We start from the raw sequence: 10,763 nt of genomic DNA on the forward strand, positions 1-10,763 counted from the left end.
CTGGTCTAAAAATCAAATTCTGTAAATATTTCATGTACCTACTACATATATCGGTCCTTATGGTCTGCTCAAGTGTCTGTGTACCTCGGTCCTGCTATCACCGGGTTAAAAAGGACTCGAGAGGCACTGTAGGTTGTATCACTTACCTCCTCTGGTCCCGTCAGCTCATCCACTCAAGAATCACATGACACTCAGAGGATTAAAAGAACTGGAACATTTATTAACTCTTAAACTAATGGTTTCTACTGTATTGATCTTACAGTCAATTGTAATTCATATTGCTCTCCAGGTGATCATAAGCAGTAATACATATCTGGGCTAATACTCATGCTTAGCCCTCATGCTGTTCTGCAGCTCTGTCAGAACCCAGAACGGATTTCACACTCCCGATGTACTTCAATACCATCTGGGCCAGGTTTCTGTAACTGCATACTCCCTTCGAGCTGCCACCCCGAAGGTCTCACCATCAACCATGGTAGACTGCAATCCCACCCGTGCCCCAGTTACGACTGGACTCCCCAATCCGCCGAGTTTGGACTACTCAATTGGTTGACGCAAAATAACAGCTTACTGTCCAGGTAATCTATCCACTGGTTATAATGCTACAGGACTTCCCCTTCTCTTGCATTGGGTCATCTGGCAGGGAAACCAACAGCAACACCAAACTCTCACACCCAGATACTTTATCTAGAGGCAGAACCAGAGACAGGATCCTTTCCCCAGGGCTTCTCTTATATATTCTCTGAGCTCCTCCTGGGCCCTCCAGCCACTTCCCCCAATGACCTGCCACCCGGGACTCACTCTATCATGTTCTTAAACAAACCATGGGTTTCATCTGCTTTACCTTTTAAGTTGTGTTTTGGGGTGCAACAGTTTCCTCCTGCACCTTTTCTCTGTAAGAAGATCTGGTGTTGCTTTTTTAGGCAATCAGAAAGTGCTGCTTTCAACATTTCCTCATCCAACGTTTCCTTGGCTCTTTGATTTATACTTCTCTCCTTCAATGCAACTGCATAGGTATACAATGGATGGCTTGATTGAAGGCATGGACTAATGACATCAACATCTTTTTTTTGTTCTTTTATTCTGTATGATTATGCTTTTTTCTCTATCTTTATTAGTTTATTGTACTACTGTAAACTGCTTTGATTTCCCCTGAAGAGCAGTTGTCTCAATAAACGTATACATACACTTGTGATTTTTGAACATTGTACCAGTCTGAGGCCTCTCCTTTTAGTAGATGGCCATCCTGCTGCCTGAAACTGAGCCCAGCCATCTCACCTGGTTGCACATGTTAAAAACAATGTACAGATAGGACCACATTCAGTATTAAGGCGCCGGGAAAAATCTGCTCTAAGAATTATTCTATAAAAGGCTCTCTAGGCCAAGTACCCTTTAAAGAATAGTGCTTAGCACAGATTCCTGCACCTAAAATTTGTGCCTGCTGAAGCCTGGTGTAAATGCTAGCATGCAAGTTGGGTGTGTGACCCCAGTATTGTACAACACTGCGCTAAAATCTTTGGAATGCCCCCATGCCCCTCCCATTGCCATGCCCTCTTTTGAGTTGTGCATGAACCAATTTAGGCATGCAGCATTATAGAATAACACGCAGGCAGACCCGCACGCAAGTCTTACTTGATACTAATTAACATCGATAATTGATTGTTAGCGGCTTCTTAACTAATTAGTTTGTGCACAGATCTGGGCTCTGTGCCCAAATTTGGGTCACTTTCATAGATCCAGGGGATAATACATAATGTTGATAGCAGTGCTAACAATGAAAACAAAAATATAAAAATTAGAAAGCAGTAAAAAAAAACCTTTTCTTTTTTCTTTCTTGAGATTTCTATTCCTTTTATGAGGTGATAGTGTGACTATCGTAATTCTTCTCTCTAGATGGCATGTAATGGATATCTTTCTTTCTACAACTACACTGTCAAGATCCAAGCTCCACTGCAGATAAACTGAAAGCATGGGATTTAGTCATTTACAGGTATTTCTGCCAAATTAGTTGTGTAAACTTTGGTGTCAATTGTTTAGGAATACACAACTCCATGGTATGACTCTAGAAGAAAACCTTATGCATCAAAGTACTGTCTGTTTAGCACTCCAGAGATTCTAGTTTCTCCAGAATAAGACCACCTTTAGGACCACAGGGAGAAGAGTTTTCAAGGAAAACTCTTGTACCTGAATTAAGTTCTTAGTGCTTGTGTACCTGTCTTCCTTATAAGGAAAACAAGGAATGGATGACATAGTGAAGTTCCATAATTATGTGAACTTGCTTCTAAGCACAGCCTCTCGTTTTTTACCTTACCAGGTAGCTTTTGTTTTCTTTTAGTAATGTTCCTTCTTATACATTAGTTTGGGGGCCAGCGTAACTAATATCTTAAAGTGGATATTTTCCCAAATGAAGAAGAAAGTCAACTTTCAGAATGGTCTGAACTGAGCTTGTTACAGCGTAGGTAATTCATTTTTCTCTGTTTGCTCAGCTCGAAGTGAAAACGAATGGGGATTGAATTGTTTTACCTGTTTTCCTACTTCTGCAAAGAATGACAGTGTGCAAGGTAAGACCCATGTTAATGAGAGATAAGCGCTTCACCTGTGTATTAGACCGTGACTTGCTAAATTGCTTGACTGTTTGTTATCTAGTGCACCATTTTGGTTCTGCTATATTTGTACTGGATATTCTTTTCTGTTCCTTTTTAGCCATAATCCAACATTGGTTTCTTTAGAATTGTGAAGCAGTTTAATTAGATTTTGTAAGGTCCAATAGCAGCATTCCATAGTAAATGTTTTCTTACCTATTCAGAACTGCTTTCACTATACAGCCATATTGACTGTGATTTGCAACCTACAATCCAAATATCACTGGACTGTAGCTTGGAGAATTAAAGCATTTTGGTGCATTGGTTTAGGCCGCAACCCAGTTTTAAAAAGTGTACAGTGCAAATTCTTCTCCCAGATTTCATATTGATATTTTATTATTATACAAAATAAAAATGTTTTGAAAGCAATTACCTAAGAAAACTGCACACTGTAAAATTTATGCAAACCAGAGCATAAACACTACATACACATATAATCAAATACATATAAACACAAACCCACTCATCAGGACTGCCAAGATTTAATTTTGAAAGACTGATTTTTAAAGTCTGTTAGGTAAAACACAAATATTTGGTTTGACAGTGCTGATGCAATGTGTTTCTAAGTTGAAAACATCTGATTCTTAACAATGGCACCTTTCTGCCTTTGAATGTAGGAAGCTGTTCTTCAGGGAGTGCAGTGACCCTGTGAAGACTGCCTGCATTTGGACCACACTGTGCTTGGTGCTCTCAAGAGGTAAAGAAAAACCGCAAACATGATTCATATTTGTAGTGAAAATGAATCATTGTATTAACCCTTGCCTGCACGTCATACTTCCTACACACGGGCGGAGGTCCTAGGAGGGGTAAAGGAGGTAGCTGCACTATGGTCCCAAGGGAAGGGGCCCCAGGATTGCACCAATGATGCAGAGGGGCCCAAGAGGCTGCAGCAACAGCAGCTCTATGCTGCCTGTTCCCTGGTTCTCTCTAAAGCAGTAACAACAGAGCAGGTATTTGCATTGCAGGGACTCAATATTCCCAGTCCCCATCATCTTCTTCCCCTCGATACTCATGTCATGCATCCAGTTATGAATCAGAAGTGTATGCGGGAGATGGGTGGGAAGCCACAGGGATCAGCAGCACTGCATGTGTTCTGTTCCCCCTCCCCATAGCCCTCACTGCCAATAATTGTTCCATTGTCAGTACTTCTGAGAGAACCAGAGAAGTGGAATGAATTCCATTTTGTAATCATGCAGAGAGCAGATGTAAGCTGAACGGCTTTCTTTGCAGTGCTATTCTATGACTAGCCAATATTCATCCCTATTTAACTGTCCAGGAATGGCTCTTGGCTGGTTAAATAACACTTAACCTGCTGTCCACGAATATTCAGCAGGGCATAGCCGGCTATCTCCCGCTGAATATTTGTGGTCAGCACCTAGCCCTGGATTTTATATATGGTGCTTGAAAATCTGTGCGGAAACTGAAGCATATTCTGTAACAATGCGCATAACTTAATTGCTTAACCAGCTAATCGGTGCTGTTAATTGAATGTTAACATTCAATTAACATCACTAATTGGCATTAATTGAGATTTACGCGCAAAACTCGCTGTGCATTCTATAATGTGGTGTGCCTAAATTCTAAGTCACATAGAGGACGGCCCCGTTAAGAGGCGTACCTGACTGTATTATCGAAACAAGGTGGCCGGCCATCTTTTGTTTTGATAATATGGTCGGGGCCAGTCAAATCTCAACATTTGGCCCCGCCGTTAGAGATTACTGGCGTTAGAGATGGCTGTCATTGGTTTTCGCCGATAATGGAAACTAATGTCAGCCATCTCAAAACCGGCCAAATCCAAGGCATTTGGTCGTGGGAGGAGCCAGCATTTGTAGTGCACTGGTCCCCCTCACATGCCAGGACACCAACAGGGCACCCTAGGGGGCACTGCAGTGGACTTCATAAATTGCTCCCAGGTACATAGCTCCTTTACTTTGTGTTTTGAGCCCCCCCAAACCCACTACCCACAACTGTACACCACTACCATAGCCCTTACGGGTGAAGGGAGGCACCTACATGTGGGTACAGTGGGTTTGTGGTGGGTTTTGGAGGGCTCCCATTTACCGGCACAAGTGTAACAGGTGGGGGGGGGGGGATGGGCCTGGGTCCGCCTGCCTGAAGTGCACTGCAGTACCCATTAAAAACTGCTCCAGCAACCTGCATAGTGCTGTGATGGAGCTGGGTATGACATTTGAGGCTGGCAAAAAAATGTTTTTAATTTTGGGGGGGGTGGGAGGGGGTTGGTGACCACTGGGGGAGTAAGGGGAGGTGATCCCCGATTCCCTCTGGTGGTCATCTGGTCAGTTCGGGCACCTTTTCAAGGCTTGGTCATGAACAAAAAGGGACCAAGTAAAGTTGGCCAAATACTCGTCAGAGCCGGCCTTCTTTTTTCCATTATCGGCCGAGGCCGGCCATCTCTTAACCACGCCCCCGTCCCGCCTTCAGTACACTGCCGACAAGCCGGCCAAAATCAGCTTTCGATTATACCGATTTGGCCGGCCTTCTCCTAAGGCTGGCCATCTCCCGATTTGTGTGAGAAGATGGCCGCCCTTCTCCTTCGAAAATAAGCAGGATAGTTGAAAGGAGGTGTGGCCATAGATGAGGCGTGGGCATTTCTAAAAGCTATGTGCATTATTAAAGAATACACCCGATATGTGCCTAATTTAGGCATTGAGATTTACACCAAGTAAAATGTGGCCTAAATGGACATGACCACATTTACTCCTATGGCGAGCCGCTCAATGTACTCTATATACCACGTGGAAATTTAAGTCTATTCTTTAAAATTTAGGCACGAGGCCAGGGTTGAAATTCTGCTTCTTCTGCTGATGCCTCTTGGGCAAATCACTTCCTCTTCTGTAGGCCTGTTGGGGGTGGAATCATAAAGTTTGCATGTGGTTTATAAATATGCATGTCATTCACATGTGAATACACCTTTTCCTGAGCAGATGTAAATATCTGCAGGCTCATCTTACCCATGACTTCTGCAGGTTTTGCAAGGCTATTTTATAAAGACTTAATACGTTGTCTTTATAGAATAGCCTCAAAGTAGGGTCCTACTTCAATCTAGGCATCTGGTTAAAAAATTACCCTGAACGAGAGTTATTTTATAAGGATCAACCTACATTTAGACAGTAAGAGCTAAATTCTATATATGATTCCTGAAAATTCCGCGAGACGTGAAAAAGAAAAACCAGTGAGGAAAAACCAAGGAGGATGACAGAAAAGTCTTTATTGAGGATATTAAAAACAACCCGACTTGGTCGTGTTTCAGCTCAAAGGCCTGCCTCAGGGGTCATGGTAAATCTGATATTGTAATATACACTGAAGAAATTTAATGCACGATCCTTCGTTGATCCTCTACCTTGTTGAATCGCCAAGTAACAACTGGCAGAATGTCGGCTGTCGTAATTAATGCACAGAAAAAAATATACACCTAGGCATATTCTCTAAAGTATGCCTAAATTTTATAGAATAGGCTTAAATTTCCACGTGCTATACAGAATATGTCGACCGCCTCTCCACATGACCAATTTTAGTCATGGCTGTTTCTGCCACATTTTACTGGGCATAAATCCTGCTGCCTAAATTAGGCGCAGAGCGGGTGTATTCTATAACAACATGCATATATTTTAGAAATGCCCATGACCCGCCAATGTCCACGCCCCCTTTTTAACTATGCAACTTACAAATTACATGCCCCATGTTACAGAATATGCTTAGCAAGTTCTGTGCATACATCTCAATTAATGTCAATTAGTGGTGATCATTGCTTGTTAACATCCAATTGACAGCATTGATTAGCTAGTTAACCAATTAAGTTATGCACTTTGTTATAGAATATGCTTTGATTTCCATGTGGAAATGAAGACCCAATATATAGAATCTGGCAGTAAGTGCATGTGTTGTGTTGGGATTCTAGTAATTTATACACACATATCAACACGTGTGCATGTAAAGTACGTGCCTAACTTCGTTGGTGTGTACTTTGCAGATGAACATTCGCATGGGAGGAGTTTGGTTGCAGAATGGGCAGGGCACACATTGATGCACATATATTATAAAATATTATAAGTTACATGCATTCTCCCCCAGTCTAGATATGAGCATAAGACTGACATTTAATAATATACACAGAGATCCTTTTACTAAGCCGCCTAACTGCCTACACGCGCCCAATGCACATCAGTTCAGAGTTACCACCCGGCTACCGTGTGGCCCGGGTGGTAATTTCATCTTTGGCGTGCATCCGTTACGAGCGTCGAAAATATATGTTATTGTCGGCGTGCAGCGAAAAGCGGTCGGTAATCAGCATTGTATGCAAGTTGATGATCACCGCCCGGTTAACACGTGAGACCTTACCGCTAAGTGAATGGGTGGCGGTAAGATCTCAGACCTATAATGGACACATGCCAATTTTGATTTTTCCACACATCCATTTTAGGCAAAAAAAAAAAGGCCTTTTTTACAGACACACTGAAAAGTGGATCTGCATACGTCCAAAATACGCGCCTACACTAGCGCAGCCCATTTTTCAGTACACCTTAGTAAAAGGACCCCACAGGTTTTTAACCAGTTTTGCTAGTGTTCTCTAAATAACTTTACTTAATAGAATAGAATGCTAAACATAGCAGCTGCTTATAGATTTGCCCTCTAATGTAGAGGCAATTCTATAACTGGACGCTACAATTTAATGTAATGTGACATTTATATTCTGCCAACTCCTAATTGAGGTTCAAAGCGGTTAGCAAAAATGAAAAATCTGAACAGTATTTTAAAAAAGATATTATAACAAATATTTTCTAAACAAATCTTTAAACCTTTCTGGAAAGAACAATGAGATTTCATAGTTCTCAAATCCTTAGGCAAAGAGCACCAGATCTGAGTGGCCTGATAACATATTGAACTTTCTAGCACTTTCTTATAACATAAACAAGAATCAGCTACCCTAGATGATCTAGAGCCGTAGGGAAATGAAAACAGATTGAGCAAAAACTATTACAATTTTTAAATATCAAACAGGCCAATTTGAAATTTATATGAGTATGTAAGTGAATCAAAGAAGGAGTGGCTCTATCATAAGATCAGTTTTGTTGCTGCATTTTGAAGAATCTGAAGCTTAGAAATAATTTAACCGTAAGAGAAGAATAAAGGCTGTTGCAATAATCTAAATAGGACAAAATAAGAGCCCAAACCAATATTTGAAAAATGATTTTTCAAAAACAACGAACAGATTGTTTTTATTCGACAAAGTTTGAGAAAGATAATTCTAACAAGATAGTTGACCTGTGGTTCAAATGATAATGTAGATTTGGAAGAAGTCACAGGATAATGATGATTATGAATCTCATGTTGAAATTGAAGAAAATATAAGGCCAATTGTGAACAAACTAAAAATCAGTATTATCAGGATAAGATTAAAACAGTTTTAAACTGTCCAAAAGAGTTATTTCATACAGTGAATTTCATACTGAACCATTATCAATTAGCTTTCGAAGGTTGGGCAACCTTCGAAAGCTAATCAAGAAATGTATTAAGTTATGTCCCATAAAAAAGGTATCATCTTATTTTCTTTTCCATGTTTTATTTTGTTTGATTTCTATTGATAACCTTTAAGAGTGGACTAACACGGCTACCACACCTCTATACGGAACGATACACATGTTCAAATTTTCTAATGCTCCCAAATCAATTGTACATGTATAAGTCATACATAGATATAGAAACACACACAGGGTGAGGCAAAAAAAAAGGTAACCCCCTCCCTAAAAGTTTTTGCTGTTTTCTCAGCAACCGCTTGCAATTTCATCGTGAAATTTTACAGCTTTGTTGTTACTATCTACATTTACTTGCCAAGTGGAATGAGATTATCTTTAAAGACAGCAAAGTTACAGACTTTTTACCATGACCACCCTGAGATGTTCGCACATTCAAAAATGCACTGTAAAACTACCATGATTTAAAAAAACAATTGGGGTACCAGCTTACTGTTAATGATGTCACAGTGATGTAGACTATTGTCTGGGGAGCAATATTGGAGGACTCTCACAAGCTCCACCCAAAGCTGCAAACAATCACTAAAATCAAGGAAGCACTGCAGATGATCTGGGACAGACTGCCACAGGGACCGAGACAAGGCTGTTATGAACTTCCTAAAGTGATTGAAGGCCTGTGTTAAAGCTGGGGGTGCCCCCTCCGAAGGGACACCACCTTGTAGAGGTGGAGGGGCTTGTGTGTTTCAATGACTTAGAGGGCTATGCTGAAGGGTTACTCATATCAGACAGGCCTCTGAGGAGAAACCAGACAAAGAGTATCCCAAAGTGGGAGAGTAGTAAGATGGTGATCTGAAGTTCGTATACCCAACAGCCCAGCTGCCCTCTGAAGTTTCGTCTTTTTTATGTAAATTTCCTCTCTGCAATTGCAGTTACCTTAACTGAGAGGAAGGGGACAACCGGCGGTCAGCCGCCAATGGCCAGCGTTTTATCCCCTTAGCAGTAAGTGCGGGACCGCTGCGCGATGAACTGCCCACAGATGAAAGGGTTGGCGAGTCCTTTGATTAGCACCGGCGAAGGAGCGTCAACGCTCTTGGACCTGGAAAAAAAACAACTCCATCGCTCCCGAATTATTCAACCACCATGTCCAAAGGAGTGGAGGAGTGAGTTAGAGGTATATGCTGAAACGGAGGATGTTTACAGCAGAACCCGAATCGGCGGAACCACTCCTAAACACCTATGAGAAATCAACTTGGAGTTTTTGACTCCCATGGAGGTTACATTGAATACCATCTGGAAGGCGCTCCGGGACCTAACGGTGGCAGTAAATAATTTTGTTTTAGATATAATTTTATTAGAGAGTTACATTGACAATTTAACTGAACCCTTTGAGAGTGAAAAATTGATATAACAAATAATTCTACATGAGCAAGAAGTGGTTATGACCAGAAATTTTGAATAATAAAATGAATATTATTATAGATGATTAATATCAAGATTATTGTTTTTCCCAGAGTTCCGGGTATGACTCCTAAAGTTTTCCTCAGAAATATTTCCTCAAATTATTACTTTAAAAGGAGTGAAGCCTGTGAAAACTGGGATTACTTTAATCAGTGGGATTTGAATTAGAGACTTAAGTATATGCATTGTTAAATAACTTCTGGTTTTTAAAAGAGAAAGAATGTAATCAGATATATTATTTCTAACTAATATTGGACAATAAGTATGTTTTTCAATGAAATGATTTGACTATACGCCGTATTGGCCTTGAAGAAGCCAACCAGATGATCAATGTGGAATAATGAATTAGACGAGTAATATCTGGGGATAATCAGATTAATACCACGGGTTTTTTTTTCTGTTTACTGTTTAATTGATCTCCTTATCTTGTTTCACTCTCCCTATTTAGTGGTCTAAGGAAGAAAATAGAATTACCTGACTGAAATAATTCCTACATATTACTTTCTCTGTATTTCCAGCAAGTTGTTTTATCGCTTGTAAAAATTTAAATGGTTATAAATAAAAAATGTTAAAAAAAAAGCTGGGGGTGGATACTTTGAGCATTCACAGTGACTGAAATTCTGACACATTGAGGAGCATAATCGAAAGGGACACCCAAGTTTTGCTGAGGACGTCCTCGCAAAACGTCCCAGTGGAGGGGCGGGGAAACCTGTTTTATCGAAACAAGATGGACGTCCATCTTTCGTTTCGATAATACGGTCGGGAACGCCCAAATCTTGACATTTAGGTCGTCCTTAGAGATGGTCGTCCCTAGACCTGGTCGTTTCTGATTTCCGGCGATAATGGAAACCAAGGACGCCCATCTCAGAAACGACCAAATCCAAGCCCTTTGGTCCTGGGAGGAGCCAGCATTCGTAGTGCACTGGTCTCCCTGACATGCCAGGACACCAGCCAGACACCCTAGGGGGCACTGCAGTGGACTTCAGAAATTGCTCCCAAGAACATAGCTCCCTTACCTTGTGTGCTGAGCCCCCCAACCACCCCCCCCCAAAACCCGCTACCCACAACTCTACACCAGTGCCATAGCCATTACGGGTGAAGGGGGGCACCTAGATGTGATAGGTTTTGGAGGGCTCACATTTACCAGCACAAGTGTAACGGTGGGGGGGGG

General features: G+C 41.3%; 1 long non-coding RNA gene across 1 annotated transcript; it reads left to right on the forward strand.

Annotated features, from left to right (window-relative positions):
* The first annotated feature begins 2,277 nt into the window (after positions 1–2,277).
* LOC115473848 lies at positions 2,278–9,097 on the forward strand. Its single transcript, XR_003942764.1, has 3 exons — positions 2,278–2,561; positions 3,260–3,339; positions 9,064–9,097. It is a non-coding gene; the product is annotated as an uncharacterized LOC115473848 (long non-coding RNA).
* The last annotated feature ends 1,666 nt before the right edge of the window (positions 9,098–10,763 follow it).

The sequence above is a fragment of the Microcaecilia unicolor genome, chromosome 7 (assembly GCF_901765095.1).
Source record: "Microcaecilia unicolor chromosome 7, aMicUni1.1, whole genome shotgun sequence".
Lineage (NCBI taxonomy): Eukaryota > Metazoa > Chordata > Amphibia > Gymnophiona > Siphonopidae > Microcaecilia > Microcaecilia unicolor.